Source organism: Oncorhynchus mykiss, chromosome 17 (assembly GCF_013265735.2).
Source record: "Oncorhynchus mykiss isolate Arlee chromosome 17, USDA_OmykA_1.1, whole genome shotgun sequence".
In the NCBI taxonomy this organism is placed as follows: Eukaryota; Metazoa; Chordata; class Actinopteri; order Salmoniformes; family Salmonidae; genus Oncorhynchus; species Oncorhynchus mykiss.
The window spans coordinates 85,038,770-85,063,268 of record NC_048581.1 but is presented as its reverse complement, the minus strand read 5'-3'; the positions used below and the strand labels follow the sequence as shown (position 1 = coordinate 85,063,268).

General features: G+C 45.4%; 1 protein-coding gene across 2 annotated transcripts in view; it reads right to left on the bottom strand.

Annotated features, from left to right (window-relative positions):
• The window catches only part of LOC118940502 (protein phosphatase 1 regulatory inhibitor subunit 16B-like), a 170,155-nt gene extending 149,059 nt beyond the window's left edge, over positions 1 to 21,096 (bottom strand). For both annotated transcript variants that reach the window (XM_036950829.1, XM_036950828.1), the window contains exon 1: positions 20,839 to 21,096. The gene's annotated coding sequence lies outside the window, so the exon portion shown is untranslated. The remainder of the gene's footprint in view (positions 1 to 20,838) is intronic.
• Between the last annotated feature and the right edge of the window lie 3,403 nt (positions 21,097 to 24,499).

Here is a 24,499-nt window from a genome sequence, read left to right as displayed (position 1 = left end):
CAGATTAAACACTATGGAGTCTTAAAGGAGGCCTGTAACACCTACAGATTAAACACTATGGAGTCTTAAAGGAGACCTGTAACACCTACAGATTAAACACTATGGAGTCTTAAAGGAGGACTGTAACACCTACAGATTAAACACTATGGAGTCTTAAAGGAGGACTGTAACACCTACAGATTAAACACTATGGAGTCTTAAAGGAGGACTGTAACACCTACAGATTAAACACTATGGAGTCTTAAAGGAGACCTGTAACACCTACAGATTAAACACTATGGAGTCTTAAAGGAGACCTGTAACACCTACAGATTAAACACTATGGAGTCTTAAAGGAGGACTGTATCACCTACAGATTAAACACTATGGAGTCTTAAATGAGACCTGTAACACCTACAGATTAAACACTATGGAGTCTTAAAGGAGACCTGTAACACCTACAGATTAAACACTATGGAGTCTTAAAGGAGACCTGTAACACCTACAGATTAAACACTATGGAGTTTTAAAGGAGGACTGTAACACCTACAGATTAAACACTATGGAGTCTTAAAGGAGACCTGTAACACCTACAGATTAAACACTATGGAGTCTTAAAGGAGACCTGTAACACCTACAGATTAAACACTATGGAGTCTTAAAGGAGACCTGTAACACCTACAGATTAAACACTATGGAGTCTTAAAGGAGACCTGTAGCACCTACAGATTAAACACTATGGAGTCTTAAAGGAGGCCTGTAACACCTACAGATTAAACACTATGGAGTCTTAAAGGAGGCCTGTAACACCTACAGATTAAACACTATGGAGTCTTAAAGGAGACCTGTAACACCTACAGATTAAACACTATGGAGTCTTAAAGGAGACCTGGGTAAAGCTAGGAATGTCATAAATATGCCAACTTTCATAAATCATTTCTCAATTATGCATCTAGATACAAATGTCAAATACATGTATGTAATTAATCCCTCCCCTAAAGGACTATTCTATGGATAACATTGTGAAAAATCCCCAAAATCATTGCATTTTTTTGTCTGGGTTTAGTGAGGAATTACTCTACTGCGTCCAATCAGTGAAGCCCACAGTCCACAGAGTTGTCTCGGTATAGATGACATTTGTTTGTTCATAGCTGGGTTTCCATCCAATTGGCGACAGATATTCATGCAAATATAAATAAATTAAATAATAAAATCTGCATAAAAAGCAATATGCACATTTTCCCATCAGAGATGTGTCTCCCTCTAATTGACTTGTTGAGGATAAAAGGCGTGACGACGTAGTGCGTTTAAAAATGCCTTTTTTTTTTGCAGGTAAATTCATTTTCATTTTTTCAACTCTATTGATAGTTTTCTCTCACTCTAGTCAGCGGAACTATCTGCGCGCTGTTGGCTAGAGCGCACGTATAGCCTACAAAATGAGATTATTATTGACAAATAATTATAATTGTTTTGTCAAAACGGCAGCCAAGCATCAATTATCATGTCACCAGAATAAGACCCCTGGATATTTATTGGAAAGGAGAATCAAGCTCATCGCCGTGAACTTTCACCCCCCCCTGACACATTCATCATCCATTCATCTGTAGCTTAATAGACTGCTCGGTTTCCAAGTCTAGGCGGGAGGACCACACAACATGTCATAAATGACTCCAAATTGACTTCTATATGATGGTTATTATAATCATTAAATTTACTTCTATATGATGGTTATTATAATCAATCATTTGCACATAAAAGCGTTTAATTTTACTGACACAAAAAGACCCCCCCACCTTATCTAGCGTATTTTGTTTTGTCGACATTTGGAAAGTTTACCGAAAAATGTTCTGCTTCCATCAGGCCTGTCATTACATGTTTTAATCAGAAATGTACTTTACTCACGTAAAAAGGTTGGATGGAAACCTGGTGACTGATTATTCAATATTTTATCATTGGAAGCTTAGCAGAAGAGTGTGCCATGTACAATCTTACCCCTAAATCCAGAATCAATCTGACTAAGGCGTTTTATGTTGGGATAATTTATAAATGATTACCGGAGAGATAGGAGCTAGCTGACTGTCTTTAGTCAGATCAATGCTATTTCCTACCTGATGAAAACAGAGCTCTACTCCCGTCTCACTGGTAATCCTTCTCCATCCATCCATCCCTCCATCTGTCCATCCATCCATCCCTCCATCCGTCCATCCACCCACCCCGCCCACATCCCTGCATTCTTCTCCCTCTCCATCCCTCCACCCCCCCCACATCCCTGCATTCTTCTCCCTCTCCACCCCCCCCCACATCCCCGCATTCTTCTCCCTCTCCATCCCTCCACCCCCCCACATCCCCGCATTCTTCTCCCTCTCCATCCCTCCACCCCCCCCACATCCCTGCATTCTTCTCCCTCTCCATCCCTCCACCCCCCCCACATCCCTGCATTCTTCTCCCTCTCCACCCCGCCCACATCCCCGCATTCTTCTCCCTCTCCATCCCTCCACCCCCCCCACATCCCTGCATTCTTCTCCCTCTCCACCCCGCCCACATCCCCGCATTCTTCTCCCTCTCCATCCCTCCACCCCCCTCACATCCCTGCATTCTTCTCCCTCTCCATCCCTCCACCCCCCCCACATCCCTGCATTCTTCTCCCTCTCCACCCCCGCACATCCCCGCATTCTTCTCCCTCTCCATCCCTCCACCCCCTCACATCCCTGCATTCTTCTCTCTCTCCATCCCTCCACCCCCCTGCATTCTTCTCCCTCTCCATCCCTCCACATCCCTGCATTCTTCTCCCTCTCCATCCCTCCACCCTCCTACATTCTTCTCCCTCTCCATCCCTCCACTGCCCCCCCCTGCATTCTTCTCCCTCTCCATCCCTCCATCCTCCTACATTCTTCTCCCTCTCCATCCCTCCACACCCCCCTGCATTCTTCTCCCTCTCCATCCCTCCACTGCCCCCCCCTGCATTCTTCTCCCTCTCCATCCCTCCATCCTCCTACATTCTTCTCCCTCTCCATCCCTCCACACCCCCCTGCATTCTTCTCCCTCTCCATCCCTCCACTGCCCCCCGCCTGCATTCTTCCCCCTCTCCATCCCTCCACACCCCCCCTGCATTCTTCTCCCTCTCCATCCCTCCACCCCCCCTGCATTCTTCTCCCTCTCCATCCCTCCACTGCCCCCCGCCTGCATTCTTCCCCCTCTCCATCCCTCCACACCCCCCCTGCATTCTTCTCCCTCTCCATCCCTCCACCCCCCCTGCATTCTTCTCCCTCTCCATCCCTCCACCCCCCTGCATTCTTCTCCCTCTCCATCCCTCCACCCTCCTACATTCTTCTCCCTCTCCATCCCTCCACTGCCCCCCCCTGCATTCTTCTCCCTCTCCACCCCTCCACTGCTCCCCCCTCCCTTTCTGCTCTACAACAAACATCTACCTGCCTCAAGTCTGTCCATCCCTCCATATTCCCCTCCTCCATCCATCACCACCAACTTCCATTTTATTCTGTCTGGATGACTTGTCCTACTTGGCGCTACAGGGTAGGGGAGGGGGGGGGAGAAAGAGAGAGAGAGTATTTCCTGTCATAGAGGGAGTCTTGTTTGATTTAAAGCACTCAGGTCAACCTGATTCTAGGTCACTGTCTCCCCAGTCGTTGTACCAAACCAGGCCAGCTACACAAGACTGTCTGTCTGGCAATCTGTCTGCTAGAGTACCATTACCCAGTGAAGGCTCTAGACTTTTGAGGGCCCTAAGCAAGATTTGGTTTGGGGGGCCCCTCACCTCGCGGGCAATACATTTTAGTGGTCCCCATCTTGACGACAGAGAGAAAGAAAAATATATTTTTTATTTATCCTTTATTTAACTTGGCAAGTCTGTTGAGAACAAATTCTTATTTTCAATGACGGCCCACCCGTATACACCCGTACCATTCCTCACAAAAATAGCTTTTTTTAAACATAATTAACTCAAAAAATTGTAAGGAAAAGTATTTCACTCGTATTGTGAATGAATAAGTAATTTACTAAATCAGTGAAAGTCAACTTACTACCCGGGATTGTTCAGCAACATTCCAGGGATCGGTGTCATTCCACAGATCAGAGGTTGAGAAACACTGACCTATAACCCATGTTAAGTTTCCCTGCCTCCATACCCCAGACTGGGGCCAATGCATAGAACTAGAGTTACTAGAAGGGACAAAGCCCCTCAGACCACATACAAACATCAATGTCCATTCCAGTATTTATATTTCTATGACCCCATGCTGCTCTCGGGGAGGGGCTCCATCCATCCATCTGCTGCATGCGGACATGTGACATCAACGCTGTTTATTCTGGAACAATGTCAGCCTGCATGGTGTATTTATAAAGCCAACGACCACACTGTGACTGTGCTGCTGGACTAGAGTTGTAGACTGCCGTCAATTAGAACCCCACGACTCTCTCTGAGAACATTCTACCTAGAGAATTCTGAGCCCGTTCTAGAGCAGATTCTAGAGCGTTCAATAGAATTCTGGAGCATTCCGGCTTCAATCAGGGCTCTTTTGGCTATGTAAAGAGAAGAGAAAACTCCTTCACACTGTGTCAACTCTAACACTTTACCATCTAATAGAGGACCAAGTTTCCTATTGAGTAAACATAGTTAAGAATGAGGACTGTCCTATCTAATCACATAACCCTAGCATACACACACACAAACACACCGAGACACACACAGACAATGTTGCTCCGTTTACTGATAAATGTTTACTACCACATCTGTTACCCACAGCCTGTTCTGGTCTGGTGTAGTCTGTCTGGTCTGTTCTGGTCTGGTGTGGTCTGTCTGGTCTGTTCTGGTCTGGTGTAGTCTGTCTGGTCTGTTCTGGTCTGGTGTGGTCTGTCTGGTCTGTTCTGGTCTGGTGTGGTCTGTCTGGTCTATTCTGGTCTGGTGTAGTCGGTCTGGTCTGTTTTGGTGTAGTCTGTCTGGTCTGGTCTGGTGTGGTCTGTCTGGTCTATTCTGGTCTGGTGTGGTCTGTCTGGTCTGGTCTGGTGTAGTCTGTCTGGTCTGTTCTGGTCTGGTGTAGTCTGTCTGGTCTGTTCTGGTCTGGTGTGGTCTGTCTGGTCTGTTCTGGTCTGGTGTAGTCTGTCTGGTCTATTCTGGTCTGGTGTAGTCTGTCTGGTCTGGTCTGGTCTGGTGTAGTCGGTCTGGTCTGTTCTGGTGTAGTCTGTCTGGTCTGTTCTGGTCTGGTGTAGTCGGTCTGGTCTGTTCTGGTCTGGTGTGGTCTGTCTGGTCTGGTGTAGTCTGTCTGGTCTGTTCTGGTCTGGTGTGGTCTGTCTGGTCTGTTCTGGTCTGGTCTAGTCTGTCTGGTCTGTTCTGGTCTGGTGTAGTCTGTCTGGTCTGGTCTGGTGTAGTCTGTCTGGTCTGTTCTGGTCTGGTGTAGTCTGTCTGGTCTGTTCTGGTCTGGTGTGGTCTGTCTGGTCTGTTCTGGTCTGGTGTGGTCTGTCTGGTCTGTTCTGGTGTAGTCTGTCTGGTCTGTTCTGGTCTGGTGTGGTCTGTCTGGTCTGTTCTGGTGTAGTCTGTCTGGTCTGATCTGGTGTAGTCTGTCTGGTCTGGTCTGGTGTAGTCTGTCTGGTCTGTTCTGGTCTGTCTGGTCTGGTCTGGTCTGGTGTAGTCTGTCTGGTCTGTTCTGGTATGAGAGCTTCTGCTTCTAAAAGAAGCCATTCTATTGAACAACATGATGTGTCCAGAGCCCAGAGTTCTCTCATCAGTATTACAGACAGTCTGCTACAGAGACCACTGCTGTTCTCTCATCAGTATTACAGACAGTTGCTACAGAGACCACTGCTGTTCTCTCATCAGTATTACAGACAGTTGCTACAGAGACCACTGCTGTTCTCTCATCAGTATTACAGACAGTCTGCTGTAGAGACCACTGCTGTTCTCTCATCAGTATTACAGACAGTCTGCTACAGAGACCACTGCTGTTCTCTCATCAGTATTACAGACAGTCTGCTACAGAGACCACTGCTGTTGATATTGATGAGAGAACAGCAGTGGTCTCTGTAGCAGACTGTCTGTAATACTGATGAGAGAACAGCAGTGGTCTCTGTAGCAGACTGTCTGTAATACTGATGAGAGAACAGCAGTGGTCTCTGTAGCAGACTGTCTGTAATACTGATGAGAGAGCAGCAGTGGTCTCTGTAGCAGACTGTCTGTCTATAACACAAAAAACCTGAGGTATCATGAAGCGCGCGTACGCGCACACACACACACACACACACACACACACAAACTGAGAGAAAGCATCTCTCTCTCTCTCTTACACACACACACACACACACACACACGCACACAGTGTGGATGGAGGAGAACCCATTTTGCATTGCGTTTTCTTAACTACAACAGTGTGTGTGTACCAAGCAGAGAAATCTCCTGCGGAGTCAACTATGAGTAATAACAGTCTAGCACTGAACCATACTGACAGCAAGCAGTGTGCCACACACACACACACACACACACACACACACACACACACACACACACACACAGAGAGAGAGAGAGCTGAACAGCAGCCCTGGTACCACCAGGTACTGAATCATGCTGAACAGCAGCCCTGGAACCAGCAGGTACTGAATCATGCTAAACAGCAGCCCTGGTACCACCAGGTACTGAATCATGCTGAACAGCAGCCCTGGTACCACCAGGTACTGAATCATGCTGAACAGCAGCCCTGGAACCAGCAGGTACTGAATCATGCTGAACAGCAGCCCTGGAACCAGCAGGTACTGAATCATGCTGAACAGCAGCCCTGGTACCACCAGGTACTGAATCATGCTGAACAGCAGCCCTGGTACCACCAGGTACTGAATCATGCTGAACAGCAGCCCTGGTACCAGCAGGTACTGAATCATGCTGAACAGCAGCCCTGGTACCAGCAGGTACTGAATCATGCTGAACAGCAGCCCTGGTACCAGCAGGCACGGAAGCATGCTACCCATTTACAGTGAAATGGGGCCAGAAGCAGAACAGAGTGCTGTGGAGCCCAGAGTCCCAGAGGCAGGACGGGGATTTCAAATGCAGCCTTTAGGAACACAACAAGTACACACACAAGGACAGAGACGCACACACAGGGACGTTCTCCAGGTCTGGAGCATTATTCTGCCTTTGAAGTAAAACAGCTGTGAAGGTTAATGATGCCGAGACAACATGCAGCGCTCCAAGCCAGTGCAGAGACAACATGCAGCGCTCCAAGCCAGTGCAGAGACAACATGCAGCGCTCCAAGCCAGTGCAGAGACAACATGCAGCGCTCCAAGCCGGTGCAGAGACAACATGCAGCGCTCCAAGCCGGTGCAGAGACAACATGCAGCGCACCAAGCCGGTGCAGAGACAACATGCAGCGCTCCAAGCCGGTGCAGAGACAACATGCAGCGCACCAAGCCGGTGCAGAGACAACATGCAGCGCTCCAAGCCAGTGCAGAGACAACATGCAGCGCTCCAAGCCGGTGCAGAGACAACATGCAGCGCACCAAGCCGGTGCAGAGACAACATGCAGCGCTCCAAGCCGGTGCAGAGACAACATGCAGCGCTCCAAGCCGGTGCAGAGACAACATGTACAACTCCAAGCCGGTGCAGAGACAACATGTAGCGCTCCAAGCCAATGCAGAGACAACATGTAGCGCTCCAAGCTGGTGCAGAGACAACATGTAGCGCTCCAAGCTGGTGCAGAAACAACATGTAGCGCTCCAAGCTGGTGCAGAGACAACATGCAGCGCTCCAAGCCGGTGCAGAGACAACATGCAGCGCTCCAAGCCAGTGCAGAGACAACATGCAGCGCTCCAAGCCAGTGCAGAGACAACATGCAGCGCACCAAGCCGGTGCAGAGACAACATGCAGCGCACCAAGCCGGTGCAGAGACAACATGTAGCGCTCCAAGCCAATGCAGAGACAACATGTAGCGCTCCAAGCTGGTGCAGAGACAACATGCAGCGCTCCAAGCCGGTGCAGAGACAACATGCAGCGCTCCAAGCCGGTGCAGAGACAACATGCAGCGCTCCAAGCCGATGCAGAGACAACATGTACAACTCCAAGCCAGTGCAGAGACAACATGTAGCGCTCCAAGCTGGTGCAGAGACAACATGTAGCGCTCCAAGCTGGTGCAGAGACAACATGTAGCGCTCCAAGCTGGTGCAGAGACAACATGCAGCGCTCCAAGCTGGTGCAGAGACAACATGCAGCGCTCCAAGCCGGTGCAGAGACAACATGTAGCACTCCAAGTCGGTGCAGAGACAACATGTAGCGCTCCAAGCCGGTGCAGAGACAACATGTAGCGCTCCAAGCCGGTGCAGAAACAACATGTAGCGCTCCAAGCCGGTGCAGAGACAACAGCCGGTGCAGAGACAACATGTAGCGCTCCAAGCCGGTGCAGAGAAAACATGTAGCGCTCCAAGCCGGTGCAGAGAAAACATGTAGCGCTCCAAGCCGGTGCAGAGACAACATGCAGCGCACCAAGCCGGTGCAGAGACAACATGTAGCGCTCCAAGCCGGTGCAGAGAAAACATGTAGCGCTCCAACCCGGTGCAGAGACAACATGTAGCGCTCCAAGCCGGTGCAGAGACAACATGTAGCGCTCCAAGCCGGTGCAGAGACAACATGTAGCGCTCCAAGCCGGTGCAGAGACAACATGTAGCGCTCCAAGCCGGTGCAGAGACAACATGTAGCGCTCCAAGCCGGTGCAGAGACAACATGTAGCGCTCCAAGTCGGTGCAGAGACAACATGTAGCGCTCCAAGCCGGTGCAGAGACAACATGTAGTGCTCCAAGCCGGTGCAGAAACAACATGTAGCGCTCCAAGCCGGTGCAGAGACAACAGCCGGTGCAGAGACAACATGTAGCGCTCCAAGCCGGTGCAGAGAAAACATGTAGCGCTCCAAGCCGGTGCAGAGAAAACATGTAGCGCTCCAAGCCGGTGCAGAGACAACATGCAGCGCACCAAGCCGGTGCAGAGACAACATGTAGCGCTCCAAGCCGGTGCAGAGAAAACATGTAGCGCTCCAAGCCGGTGCAGAGACAATATGTAGCGCTCCAAGCCGGTGCAGAGACAACATGTAGCGCTCCAAGCCGGTGCAGAGACAACATGTAGCGCTCCAAGTCGGTGCAGAGACAACATGTAGCGCTCCAAGCCGGTGCAGAGACAACATGTAGCGCTCCAAGCCGGTGCAGAGACAACATGTAGCGCTCCAAGCCGGTGCAGAGACAACATGTAGCGCTCCAAGCCGGTGCAGAGACAACATGTAGCGCTCCAAGCCAGTGCAGACAACATGTAGGCCAATGGATGTACAGTATTACATTTAGGCTTGAGAGACAACATGTAGAGACAACAGCCGGTGCAGAGACAACATGTAGCGCTCCAAGCCGGTGCAGAGAAAACATGTAGCGCTCCAAGCCGGTGCAGAGAAAACATGTAGCGCTCCAAGCCGGTGCAGAGACAACATGCAGCGCACCAAGCCGGTGCAGAGACATGTACCAAGCCGGTGCACATGTAGCCGGTGCAGAGACAACATGTAGCGCTCCAAGCCGGTGCAGAGACAACATGTAGCGCTCCAAGCCGGTGCAGAGACAACATGTAGCGCTCCAAGCCGGTGCAGAGACAACATGTAGCGCTCCAAGCCAGTGCAGACAACATGTAGGCCAATGGATGTACAGTATTACATTTAGGCTTGAGAGACAATTCATTTTATAATGCATTTATAAACCATGTATTTCTTATTAAAAAGGTGATGCCAAGGAGATTAAAGATCTATTTTACAAAGGACATCTGTCCCAAAGTAGGTGGCATCTGAATTAGTGATTTGGGGAAAAAATATCTATACAGTTACACATCTTGATATAAATTTTTTAACGATATATCCCATCATTTCATTTTGACAATATCGCAATATTATTTTTGAGCTAGTCGGCTGTACCTGCACAAAACTATTTTTCCTTCATAGCTTGTTCTCCATCTTTTTTTTTAAACAGGGAGCCAATTTATTCCCATGACCGATTAAAACGTGTTTTCTCATGGCTCTCTCGTTCCCATGCATCAGATGTGGTGAGCAATATGTTTGGAACTTTGAATCACAATAAAATCACAATATCGAATCGCAATACATATAGAATCGTGAGAATCGCAATAGATATTGTATTGGCACCTAAGTATAGTAAGGCAAATCCCAGGCCTAATCTTAGTATTATTATTATTGTTTTAGAGGGTGCTGTTAAATAAATAAGTTTGATTTGCTCTGGCAGGACCTCTACAGGAGACCTCTACAGGAAGTGGTTCTCAACTATTTTTTCCCTCAGGACCCAAACTCTGCACTGCTATACTCTGCTATGCTGTACTCTGCTCTGCTGTACTCTGATCTGCTATACTCTGCTCTGCTGTAATCTGCTCTGCTGTAATCTGCTCTGCTGTACTCTGCTCTGCTGTACTCTGCTCTGCTGTACTCTGCTCTTGCTCTGATATACTCTGCTCTGCTGTACTCTGCTCTGCTGTACTCTGCTCTGCTGTACTCTGCTCTTGCTCTGCTGTACTCTGCTCTTGCTCTGCTGTACTCTGCTCTTGCTCTGATATACTCTGCTCTGCTGTAATCTGCTCTGCTATACTCTGCTCTGCTATACTCTGCTCTGTTGTACTCTGCTCTGATAAACTCTGCTCTTGCTCTGCTGTACTCTGCTCTTGCTCTGATATACTCTGCTCTGCTGTAATCTGCTCTGCTATACTCTGCTCTGCTATACTCTGCTCTGCTGTACTCTGCTCTGCTGTACTCTGCTCTTGCTCTGCTGTACTCTGCTCTTGCTCTGATATACTCTGCTCTGCTGTAATCTGCTCTGCTATACTCTGCTCTGCTATACTCTGCTCTGTTGTACTCTGCTCTTGCTCTGCTATACTCTGCTCTGCTGTACTCTGCTCTGCTGTAATCTGCTCTGCTGTACTCTGCTCTGCTGTACTCTGCTCTTGCTCTGCTGTACTCTGCTCTGCTGTACTCTGCTCTGCTGTAATCTGCTCTGCTGTACTCTGTTATGCTCTGCTGTAATCTACTCTGCTGTATTCTGCTCTGCTGTACTCTGCTCTGCTGTAATCTACTCTGCTGTATTCTGCTCTGCTGTATTCTGCTCTGCTATACTCTGCTCTGCTATACTCTGCTCTGCTGTAATCTGCTCTGCTGTATTCTGCTCTGCTGTACTCTGCTCTGCTGTATTCTGCTCTGCTGTATTCTGCTCTGCTGTACTCTGCTCTGCTATACTCTGCTCTGCTGTACTCTGCTCTGCTGTACTCTGCTCTGCTGTACTCTGCTCTGCTGTACTCTGCTCTGCTATATTCTGCTGTACTCTGCTCTGCTATACTCTGCTGTACTCTGTTTTGCTCTGCTGTAATCTGCTCGGCTCTTCTCTGCTTTCCACAACAATACTGTAGGAGGGAGGACAGAAACCTCACAGTGGCTCCACAGGTCACATGGCTTCCTGCAGTTTGAGCACAGGCCACAAACATTGTAAGCAAACTTCCTGCTAACCCTTCCTGTGCACGTTGAACCCCAGCCAGTAAATTGTGTAGGGCTATAGCATGCCTGGGACTGAGGACAGACACTGCTGGAGATGTGTGTTTTAGCCAGTTCCTGTGTTAGCCAGTGAGGTACAGCCAGTGAGGCAGAGTCAGTAAGGTACAGCCAGTGAGGTAGAGCCAGTGAGGCAGAGCCAGTGAGGTACAGCCAGTGAGGTACAGCCAGTGAGGTACAGCCAGTGAGGTAGAGCCAGTGAGGCAGAGCCAGTGTAGGGCTATAGGATTGCAATGTTTTGCTCACATTACTTTTTCTACCTCCAGAAAATACCTGTTTTCGCCTGCGATATCAGTTATGTTATACTCACAGACAATATTGTTACAGTTTTGGAAACTTCAGAGTGTTTTCTATCCTAATCTGACAATTATATACATATTCTAGATTCTGGGGCTGAGAAATAGGCAGTTTCAAATGGATATGTTTTTGATCCAAACATCAAAATACTGCCCCCTACACTCAAGAGGTTAAGAAACTGACTGTTAGAACTGTTAAGGCTCCATGGATTGATGAGGAATTGACTGGATGATTTACTGCAAATTGAGAAATGATGTGACTAAACTCAACAAAAAGAAGAAGACAAAACTGTATTATGAAGCCAAGAATAATGATATAGAGAATGATGAAATGGGCAGAAAGACACATTCAACTCCATCTTTCATGGAATCAGATGGCTTATTCATGACAAAACCAATCTCATGTTGCCAATTATTTGAATGATTACTTCAAATCAAATCAAATGTTATTGGTCACATACACATAGTTAGCAGATGTTAATGCGAGTGTAAAGAAATGCTTGTGATTTCAGTTCTGACAGTGCAGTAATATCTAATATCTTCATTGGCAATGTGGGCAAACTTGGGCAACAACGAACAGTGGGTTATGGTATTCGTCCATACAGTTTTTTCAGGGAATAAAGAAAAGCATCGCAAGTCAGAATGTTGTGAAGTTAGTGTGGGAGAGGTGTAAAGATTACTGACAAAACTCCTGGCATTGGGGCGGCAGGGTAGCCTAGTGGTTAGAGCGTTGGACTAGTTGCAAGGTTGCAAGTTCAAGTTCGCCGAGCTGACAAGGTACAAATCTGTCGTTCTGCCCCTGAACAGGCAGGTAACCCACTGTTCCTAGGCCGTCATTGAAAATAAGAATTTGTTCTTAACTGATTTGCCTAGTTAAATAAAGGTAAAATACATTTTTTTTAAATTGACAACTTAGATGGAAAGCTACTGAGGATGGTAGGTGACTCTATAGCCACTCCTATCTGTCATATCTTTAATCTGAGCCTAGAGGAAAGTCTTTGTCCTCAGGCCTGGAGGGAAGCCAAAGTCATTCCGCTACCCAAGAGTGGTAAAGCGGCCTTTACTGGTTCTAACAGCAGACCAATCAGCTTGCTTCCAGCTCTTAGCAAACTGTTGGAAAAAATGGTGTTTGACCAAATACAATGCTATTTCTCTGCAAACAAATTAACAACAGACTTTGAGCATGCACATAGAGAAGGGCACTCAACAATTTCAAAGAAATTGATAATAAGAAGATTATGGGAGCTGAACTGTTAGATTTCAGTGCAGCCTTTGATATTATTGACCATAACCTGTTGTTGAAAAAACGTATGTTATGGCTTTTCAAACTCTGCCATATCGTGGATTCAGAGCTATCTATCTAATAGAACTCAAAGGGTTTTCTTTAATGGAAGCTTCTCTAATGTCAAACATGTAAAGTGTGGTGTACAGCAGGGCAGCTCTCTAGACCCGCTACTCTTTTCTATTTTTTCCAATGACCTGCCACAGGCATTAAACAAAGCATGTGTGTCCATGTATGCTGATGATTCAACCATAAACACATCAGCAACCACAGCTAATGAAGTCACTGAAACCCTTAAAGAGTAGCTGTCTGTTTTGGAATGGGTGGCCAGTAATAAACTGGCCCTGAACATCTCTAAAACTGAGAGCATTGTATTTGGTACAAATCATTCCCTAAGTGTTATACCTCAGCGGAATCTGGTAATGAATGGTGTGGCTGTTGAACAAGTTGAAGAGACTAAATTACTTGCCGTTACCTTAGATTGTAAACGGTCATGGTCAAAACATATAGATTCAATGGTAGTAAAGATGGAGAGGTCTGTCCGTAATAAAGAGATGCTCTGCTGTTTTGACAGTACACTCCAAAAAGCAAGTTCTGCAGGCTCTAGCTTTGTCTAATCTTGATTATTGTCCAGGCGTGTGGTCCAGTGTTGCAAGGAAAGAGCTAGTTAAGCTGCAGCTGGCCCAGAACAGAGCTGCACGTTTTGCTCTTAATTGTAATCAGAGGGCTGATATAAATACTATGCACGCCAGTCTCTCTTGGCTAAGAGTTGAGGAGAAACTGACTGCATCACTTCTTCTTGTTATAAGAAACGAGAATGTGTTGGATCCTAATAAAATACCAAATACCAAAATACTACCATACCCCGTTGAAAGACACAGAAATCTTGCTCATTCAAACTCTGAACAGGCACACACACACAATCCATGTCTCAATTGTCTCAAGGCTTAAAAATCCTTTAACTTGTCTCCTCCCCTTCATCTACACTGATTGAAGTGGATTTAAGAAGTGACATAAATAAGGGATCATAGCTTTCACCTGGATTCATCTGGTCAGTCTGTCATGGAAAGAGCAGGTGTTCTTAATGTGTCCTACACTCAGTGTATATACTATATTGTAGTTATGGCTCATCGTATATATACAAAATTAAATTATTATAATAATAATTGTGTCACTGTAGAGAGCTTTTTATGTCTCTATTTTTGGTTTGGTCAGGGTGTGATTTGGGTGGGCATTCTATGCTCATGTTTCTATGTTTTCTATTTCTTTGTGTTTGGCCAGGTATGGTTCTCAATCAGGGACAGCTGTCTATTGTTGTCTCTGATTGGGAATCATACTTAGGTAGCTTTTTCGCCTCCTTCTGTGTGGGATCTTGTTCTTCGTTTGTGACCAGGTAGTTTGCACTACGAAGCTGTTCGGTGGTTGTTTTCTTTCTTTCGTTCTTCCTTTCTTTCTTTCTTTCTTTCTTTCTTTCTTTCTTTCTTTCTTTCTTGTTTTGTTTTGTCTAAAGTTTCACTTCAACAATAAATATTATGTGGAACTCTTGGTCTCATCCTTCCGACGACAGCCACTACAAATCTGGATTATGTGTGTATTTTTCTGTATTGCTAGATATTACTGCATGGTTGGAGCTAGAAACACAAGCATTTCACTGCACATGCGATAACATCTGTAAATTTGTGTGTGCAAACAATAAACTTTCATTTGATTGATCACCATCTCTATGCCAATTAGCTAATTTACCGATAAGCCGGTGTGAATGACCCATTGACTGTATGTATAACTGGCCAGTGCAACGATGTGGTTTCAAGGTGCTTCCTAATGTTGCTTCACCGGGCAGCTTTAGCACATTGCTAAAGTCGCAAATTTGTTCCATCCCACTTGATTATATTTCGAGTAGCATAGCAGCCTACACGAGAAACAACATGTAGTATTGGTAGTTATCATCTCGATGTCACCGTGACAGTCTACTGCTCAAATTGGGAGAATTTGCGTTGCAAGCCGGCAACGACAACCCAGGCAGTGTGTCCTTCGCTCCCACTTGCCGGGGAGTGCTGTCCTGCAGTAAGGACAGGGGAGTGCTGTCCTGCAGTAAGGACAGGGGAGTGCTGTCCTGCAGTAAGGACAGGGGAGTGCTGTCCTGTAGTAAGGACAGGGGAGTGCTGTCCTGTAGTAAGGAGAGGGGAGTGCTGTCCTGCAGTAAGGACAGGGGAGTTCTGTCCTGCAGTAAGGACAGGGGAGTGCTGTCCTGCAGTAAGGAGAGGGGAGTGCTGTCCTGCAGTAAGGAGAGGGGAGTGCTGTTCTGCAGTAAGGAGAGGGGAGTGCTGTCCTGCAGTAAGGACAGGGGAGTGCTGTCCTGCAGTAAGGACAGGGGAGTGCTGTTCTGCAGTAAGGACAGGGGAGTGCTGTCCTGCAGTAAGGAGAGGGGAGTGCTGTCCTGCAGTAAGGAGAGGGGAGTGCTGTCCTGCAGTAAGGAGAGGGGAGTGCTGTCCTGCAGTAAGGGGAGGGGAGTGCTGTCCTGCAGTAAGGAGAGGGAAGTAGCTAGATAGTGTAGCTAATATCAGACCAGTAAGGAGAGGGGAGTAGCTAGATAGTGTAGCTAATATCAGACCAGTAAGGAGAGGGGAGTAGCTAGATAGTGTAGCTAATATCAGACCAGTAAGGAGAGGGGAGTACCTAGATAGTGTAGCTAATATCAGACCAGTAAGGAGAGGGGAGTAGCTAGATAGTGTAGCTAATATCAGACCAGTAAGGAGAGGGGAGTAGCTAGATAGTGTAGCTAATATCAGGCCAAAAGTACTCGTTACATTTTGAATGCTTAGCAGGACATAAAAATTGTCTAATTCATACAGTTATCAAGAGAACATCCCTGGTCATCTACTGCCTCTGATCTGGCAGACTCACTAAACAGAGAACATCCCTGGTCATCACTACTGCCTCTGATCTGGAGGACTCACTAAACAGAGAACATCCCTGGTCATCCCTACTGCCTCTGATCTGGAGGACTCACTAAACAGAGAACATCCCTGGTCATCCCTACTGCCTCTGATCTGGAGGACTCACTAAACAGAGAACATCCCTGGTCATCACTACTGCCTCTGATCTGGAGGACTCACTAAACACACATACTTTGTTTGTGAATCTGAGTGTTGGAGTGTGCCCCTGGCTATCCGTTAATCAAATAAAAACAAGAAAATCATGCCATCTGGTTTGTTTAATAAGGAATTTGAAATGATTTATAGCATTTACTTTTACTTTAGATACTTCAGTACATTTAAAACCAGATAGTTTCAGACTTTTACTCAAGTAGTGTTTAGTGGGTGACTTTCACTTTTACTTGAGTCATTTTCTATTAAGGTATCTTTACTTTTCCTCAAGTATGACAATTGGGTACTTTTTCCACCACTGCGAATCGTATCGCACCGAATCGCATTGATTCGTTCCTCTTATCAAACCGAATCACACAGAGTCGTTTCTAACTAAAAACAGATCCTTCCTGTATCGTATCGGTGCCCATTGGGGCGGCAGGTAGCCTAGTGGACTAGTAACCGAATGGTTGCTAGATCAAATCCCCGACCTGACAAGGTAAAAATCTGTCCTTCTGCCCCTGAACAAGGCAGTTAACCCAATGTTCCTAGGCTGTCATTGAAAATACGAATTTGTTCTTAAACTGACTTGTCTAGTTAAATAAAGGTCAAATGAAATATAGATACGTATCGATCTGTCTTGAAAGATGGGCCACACTATGTTGTACCCGTTATTACCAGTCGTCATTACTATGTTGTACCCGTTATTATCAGTCGTCATTACTATGTTGTACCCGTTATTACCAGTCGTCATTACTATGTTGTACCCGTTATTACCAGTCGTCATTACTATGTTGTACCCGTTATTATCAGTCGTCATTACTAAGTTGTACCCGTTATTACCAGTCGTCATTACTATGTTGTACCCGTTATTACCAGTCGTCATTACTATGTTGTACCCGTTATTACCAGTCGTCATTACTATGTTGTACCCGTTATTACCAGTCGCCATTACTATGTTGTACCCGTTATTACCAGTCGCCATTACTATGTTGTACCCGTTATTACCAGTCGTCATTACTATGTTGTACCCGTTATTACCAGTCGTCATTACTATGTTGTACCCGTTATTACCAGTCGTCATTACTATGTTGTACCCGTTATTACCAGTCGTCATTACTATGTTGTACCCGTTATTACCAGTCGTCATTACTATGTTGTACCCGTTATTACCAGTCGTCATTACTATGTTGTACCCGTTATTACCAGTCGTCATTACTATGTTGTACCCGTTATTACCAGTCGTCATTACTATGTTGTACCCGTTATTACCAGTCGTCATTACTATGTTGTACCCGTTATTACCAGTCGTCATTACTATCTCATTACAAGATGCCTCCGTAATGGTAAAAACAAATGCATGCTGTAGTCTATGGAAATGAGGGTTAATACTATCCTTCTGCTTTGGGTATGCACTGCAGTCTATGGAAATGAGGGTTAATACTATCCTTCTGCTTTGGGTATGCACTGCAGTCTATGGAAATGAGGGTTAATACTATCCTTCTGCTTTGGGTATGCGCTGCAGTCTATGGAAATGAGGGTTAATACTATCCTTCTGCTTTGGGTATGTGCTGCAGTCTATGGAAATGAGGGTTAATACTATCCTTCTGCTTTGGGTATGCGCTGCAGTGTGCATGTGTTAGGGCTGGCACAATTACAGTATAACCAACTGTTATGGATGGAGACCCGCCGTGGAAATAAAACAACTGTCATAACCGCAAAAAACAGACTTAATACGGCGTTCCACAGTCTGTTCCTGTGGTAACATGGACTCTTAACAACGCGATGAAACTGTGTTGGTCCTTGCTGAAATGTAGAATGCTCATTCAAATGATGTCAACTGGATGTGTCTCATGCAATGGAATGCATTTTTTGAAATGTCAGTTGAGTTGAATCAGCGTTGTGCCATCATTGACTTTAATGGGAACATTTAGTTCTACTCATTCTAGTTCTATGGCTGCACTTGCACCCAGGAGAAAATCTTTGGTGATTCGAGCGGTTATGACGTTGACCGCGGTCACCTGGCTGGCCCGATCACAGCCATCCAAAATTCCGTGATCGTCACAGCCCTAGTGTGTGTGTGTGTGTGTGTGTGTGTATGTGTGTGTGTGTGTGTGTGTGTGTGTGTGTGTGTGTGTGTGTGTGTATGTGTGTGTGTGTCTGTGTGCGTGCGTGCGTGCGTGTGTGCGTGCGTGAGTGTGTGCGTGCGTGTGCTTTCTCTGTCCGTAGTTTGTTTTATACCCTAACTGTTGCGTGATTATTCCAACACACTAATTTGGAGATTTCTCTTCTCATGAAATATTGAAATCTTAGACGCCCGGGAGGCTCACTAAAGATGAAGAAAATACGTATTTTTTTAAATTCAGTTTGTAGACTAGTAGAAGATTAAATCCATGATGATTGACATCAAAGAAGTTCCACTTCCAACATGAAATGCAGCCTGTTAATGTTACCACAGCAGAAAGCTTATTTCCCTGCTGCTATGTATGACAAGCACGCACACACACACACACACACACACACACACACAGGCAGAGCCACAATCACACAGGAACGATGGTGACACACACACACACACACACACACACACACAAATAAGCCCGTCAGCCTGCGGACCAAACCCAGTGCGTTTCTCTGTTCTGTATTTCTATTCAAATTGAAATATGTTGGTTGATCATGACCCGTGCTTAGTAAAATGTCCTCTCCCCTCTAAGTCTTGCCTAGACCTGTTGACTTACCCATGGCCCTGCAGTACTAATACTAAACCACAGTTATCTGATTACAACAAGCATTTAAGCGGCCAGTGCTGTCAGTTAATCTGGTGGCTTACTGGCCGGTGCATCAGGCACATCTTTCTATGTGACCTAGCTGGGGTCCTGCAGAGAGCAGATGATGTCTGCTTCTCGAATGGTACCCTTTTCCCCTATATAGTGCACTACTTTTGAAACAAACAAAAAAATGGTGCACTATAGGATTCCATGGACCCCGGTCATTAAGTAGTGCACTATGTAGGCAATAGGGGGCCATTTTGGTAGGCATCATCATGGTTCCCCCTGCTGCTCTGAGCCTAATCTGACCTCCTACTGGGAGAGAGTTTGTGTGTGTGTGTGTGTGTGTGTGTGTGTGTGTGTGTGTGTGTGTGTGTGTGTGTGTGTGACTAAAAAAGTGTGCATATAAGTGCATGTCTTACTGTGTGTGTGTTTTCATACATGTGTGTGTGTGTGTGTGTGTGTGTGTGTGTTCATACGTGTGTGTGTGTGTGTGTGTGTGTGTGTGTTCATATGTGTGTGTGTTCATACGTGTGTGTGTGTGTGTGTGTGTTCATACGTGTGTGTGTTCATACGTGTGTGTGTGTGTGTGTGTGTGTGTGTGTGTGTGTGTGTGTGTGTGTCACCATCGTTCCTGTGTGATTGTGGCTCTGCCAGTGTGTGTGTGAGCAGTGGGCACAGTGTATTGCGTCTGATGGCCCATCCCTAACCATAGCTGACAGGCAGTGCAGATGCTGAGAGGAACAGCCAGAGAAGCTGCTCCAGACATCCCCACACATCAAACATTTAAAAGGGCTACCCTTCCCAGCCAAAGGGCTACACAATACCAAAGGCACACTTTACATTTTGCACAGAAAGGAGATATGACCAATTTGCCAGGCATAGATATGATTTTTTTTCCTTTCTTGAACTAGGCATAAAGAAATCAGACCCTAAAGAACATTTGATTTGGAAGAACAAAACAAGGAACACGCCTAGTGTAAGTGTAAGCAAAACCAACCAAGCTCCAACCATTTACATGACCAGTAATGTTGTAATTAATCAAGTCTAGTAGGCTACCAATATTACTCTGTAGTCCAATGAATTGCACTGAAGTAGTGTTTTTTGTTATTAGCCTACACAAGTGGAATAGAGGCACAATCTATTGGGACAACAGCACTATTCTACATTGACCAATAAATTACTATTTTATTCAGACAGAGAGCATTATGATATAAATATTTAAAAAACTACAGTAACCTCTATCTACAGTATCTCTATTTAGGCTATTCTCTTCTGGTCTACTTTAACGAATACAATAACCTTAACATTGTCATAAGGCCCCTGGCAGTTTTCCCCCATCGCACGTGTGGGACCCACTTCTGCAACTAGTAAGGAGAGAGGAAACAACATCTCTCAGATTGAAATTGTCAATCATCCTTCCTCGTTACTAACTTCTGAAGCGTGCACTGACTTGATGCCTCTACAAATCCCAAGTGGCCAGACAACGACATACAAGTAGGATTGAAACATTGTTGGCGATCTAGCGCAGAAATCTGTGATATGTTTCTTTCCTGGAATCGGGGCACACGTCTTGATGATTAGGCTATGTGTTACATGTGTGGCGCCAGCAACGGCAATGAATAATTGGTTGCCAGTAATGAACGGTAATGTAACGGTAAAACTCGGGCTAACTGCTCAAACAACGAGATAGAGACATTTATTCTCAAACGAGGTAGGGGCACCCCTCCCAATGCCGATGTCTTCTGCTCCACTGCTTAGAAAATACCTCCTCTCTTTCACATTTCATTTGAATCAATCGAACAGAAGACCACCAAAACCGATCGCATCTGTAAAAAAAAATCAACAATTATTGTACTCACCGTATGTAGGTTATCAATGGACTAACTTGTTCCAATTTCACTCACTGGGATGAGTGGAACTCTTGAAGACGAACATGTCTTGAAGCCTACAGCAGGGATATTGTCCTGTGGCTAACTAGTAGCGCTATAGCTGTACAGGAGACAAGAGGGGCAGGCAAGAAATGCTACCGCAGCTGTGTCGCTAGCTGCCGCCCGCTGCAGACTGTTACAGAACGCCCCTCGACTACAAGTCACACCGGGAGGAGGGTGGGGTTGGAGGCAGCAGACTGGGCTCGAAAACATCAAGTGTAGACAGATACGCGTCTACTTTTTGTCTACTTTAGAAACATTTCAAAATGTTGGACTTGGGACCATTCTGATGATAGCTTACTGATGTTCTGCTATGATGAAGTGTTGATTAGTTATGCCACAGCCATATCTGCACACATAGGTCTAGACCTGTAGGGTTGTGGTTCATTGGATTTTCATTGACACGCATCTTTTTAATAATGGTTGAAAAATACATGATGGCAATATCTTTAATTTCCAATACAATAACTTCAACTTCTATGTCTTGAGTTGAAAAAAACATATCAGCCACCAAAGATAACTCAACATTCAGTCTAAGCACCGTAACTTCACTGACTAAATCCCCATTTCTATAAATTATTATCAAGAAAGGTAAGGGACACATTACAAGTGTTTCCTTGAAAATGCACAGAATTTATACGTTTATGCAGGCCTACATTCCTTCTATAGTGAAAAATGGATCAAAGATAATATAGGTGAAATCCCATAAGAATTTTAACAGATGTTCTGGCATAATGAGAGTAAACATCTGCTTATCATGTGTGTTTGATGAGGTAAACATTGAGGCCCAAATCCTTATGGGAGATCTATTCAGATTTTTTTGTAAATTATACATTGAGGTCAATTGGAGATTTGTACGAAAACTAGCACACAAGCTACGTGAGCGGATCTCAAGTTAGGATTCCTCCCAGAAATAGGAAAAATGTCTGCCTTGTGGTTAATATCATACTGCACTGTACTGCAAAAATACTGCATCTGATATCTTCTTTACCAGCCTTACTGAATCTATGATCAGAACAGGCAGTGGCTTGAGAGAAAAAACTCTGTTACTGTTACTACAGTACATTCCAGCCTTCTAATCCATCTCATCCTCTTCCTCCTCCTCATTCTCTCCTCTTCCCCTCCTCTCCTACACCCCCATCTTTTTAACCCTTCTCCTCTTCCTCCTCCTCTTCCTCCTTCTCCTCATTCTCTCCTCTTCCCCTCCTCTCCCACACCCCCATCTTCTTAACCCTTCTCCTCTTCCTCCTCCTCTTCCTCCTCCTCCTCAGTCTCTCCTCTTCCCCTCCTCTCCTACACCCCCATCTTCCTAAACCATTTCCTCCTCTTCATCCTCCTCTCCTCCTGTCCTCCTCTCCTCCTCTCCCTCTCCTCCTGTCCTCCTCTCATGGCAGTTGCTGAGGTCAGGAGTTTTACCCATTTGCCGGTTAATAGTCTGAACATGTTTAATATTTCATGGCATCATGCAGTGGCTAGCTGCTCTACTTTCTGTCAACATCAAGGGAGAGAGAAGTTTTTACACCGACATGAATAAACAAAACACAAAGAGAGAGAGAGAGAGGCATTATCAGGTTCACACAAACAAACAAACACACACACACACACACACATCTGGTACTGTAGTTTATTAACATCATTAAAGATTAAAAACACCAGTGGCTGTCAGAGATGGAAGGTGCTGACTGCAGCAGTAATGGGTAATATAGCTTAAAATGCATGACCCAACTCAGAAAGCATTAACATGTTGAGAGGTTTTGTACTGCATGGTACTGCATGTACTCTGTGATTACTGTATCACATATCTATTGATTTTAGTCGTCTTTCAGTTACACAAGGTGATATTATCAAGTAATTATGAGTTTGCAACTTTTGTGTATTACCATTTTACAATGTAATTTGCAAGTCAATACCAGGCAGCAGTGGACCGTAAAGTCAATTATAAACTAGGTGTTTCGAGCCCTGAATGCTGATTGGCTGACAGCTGTGGTATATCAGGCCGTATAGCACAGGTATGACAAAACATTTATTTTTACTGCTCTAATTACTTTGGTAACCAGTTTATAATAGCAATAAGGCACCTCAGGGGTTTGTGGTATATGGCCAATATACCACGGCTAGGGGCTGTGTCCAGGCACTATGCGATGCGTCATACATGAGAACAGCCCTTAGCCACGGTATATTGACCATATACCAACACTCCTCGTGCCTTATTGCTTAAGCGTAACCCGTGAACTGCACATGTCTGTAGCTCAGTTTGGTCAACATTGATTTCTCCCCCCAGGGTGCAGAGCAAATCGATGCTAGGTGTTTCCTATAAGTCTCCCTATAGAGATGTAAGCATGTCAGCTGTGATCGACTATGTGTTTCATCAACAACCACTTTGGGCGGTTTACCAACCAATAACACCCTGCTACACATGTCAGTGTGACTGTTATTAATTGCAGAGTAATGCGTCTTCATGGTATATCATGTATTTATGTAGACAGAGACTTAGTGTGAACCTGCCAGCTAAAGGAGTCATCAGTGTCAGCAGCATCTCCTCAAGTCTATATTTTTCTGTCTATACTTTATTTTTATTTTTTTATTTAATCTTTATTTGACTACACAAGTCAGTTAAGAACAAATTCTTATTTACAATGACGGCCTAGGAACAGTGGGTTAACTGGTCTAGGAACAGTGGGTTAACTGGTCTAGGAACAGTGGGTTAACTGGTCTAGGAACAGTGGGTTAACTGGTCTAGGAACAGTGGGTTAACTGGTCTAGGAACAGTGGGTTAACTGGTCTAGGAACAGTGGGTTAACTGGTCTAGGAACAGTGGGTTAACTGGTCTAGGAACAGTGGGTTAACTGGTCTAGGAACGGTGAGTTAACTGGTCTAGGAACGGTGGGTTAACTGGTCTAGGAACAGTGGGTTTACTGGTCTAGGAACAGTGGGTTAACTACCTTGTTCAGGGGTAGAATGACAGATTTTTACCTTGTCAGCTCGGGGACGTAGAAGGTTGACTAACTAGAAACAAGAAAAACAAACACAACTTTAGATTTGAATCTGTCAATCAATGAAACCGTATCTGGAAATTACTGCACTTAAAGACAATCATGTCGAGAGAAAATTGTCAGAGGCCTAATTAATGGAATCCAGGTCTGTTGTGCTATTGACTGAATTGTCAATCAGTGAGTAAATACAATTTGCCACATCAACTCTGGGTTTCATCAAACACAAGAGCAGAGACACTGATTGTAATCTGACAGCTGAACAGAGGGAGAGAAGCTATTAGCCTAGCTTCAGACAGACTCATGTCTTCACAGTTGTCATTAATGATTGCCTGTAATTTCAGTGTTAAAGCCACCACGCAGTCTTTTTATTCGTTTTTTTTAAGTGCATTCACCAAGTCAAGATGGCGAACATTCTGGTACCGAGCAAGCTGGTGGTACCGAGACTAGACCGAGAACTGGAGTGTCTTCTACGCAATATATTCCAAAGGCGGGGGACCGCTTGAACTTTCAAATACCGAGAAAGAACAAAGAAAAGAGAGGTAGCTACTTTCTCAATAGCTAAATTCACCGTATATGCTAGCTAGATAGCATTATTTAAA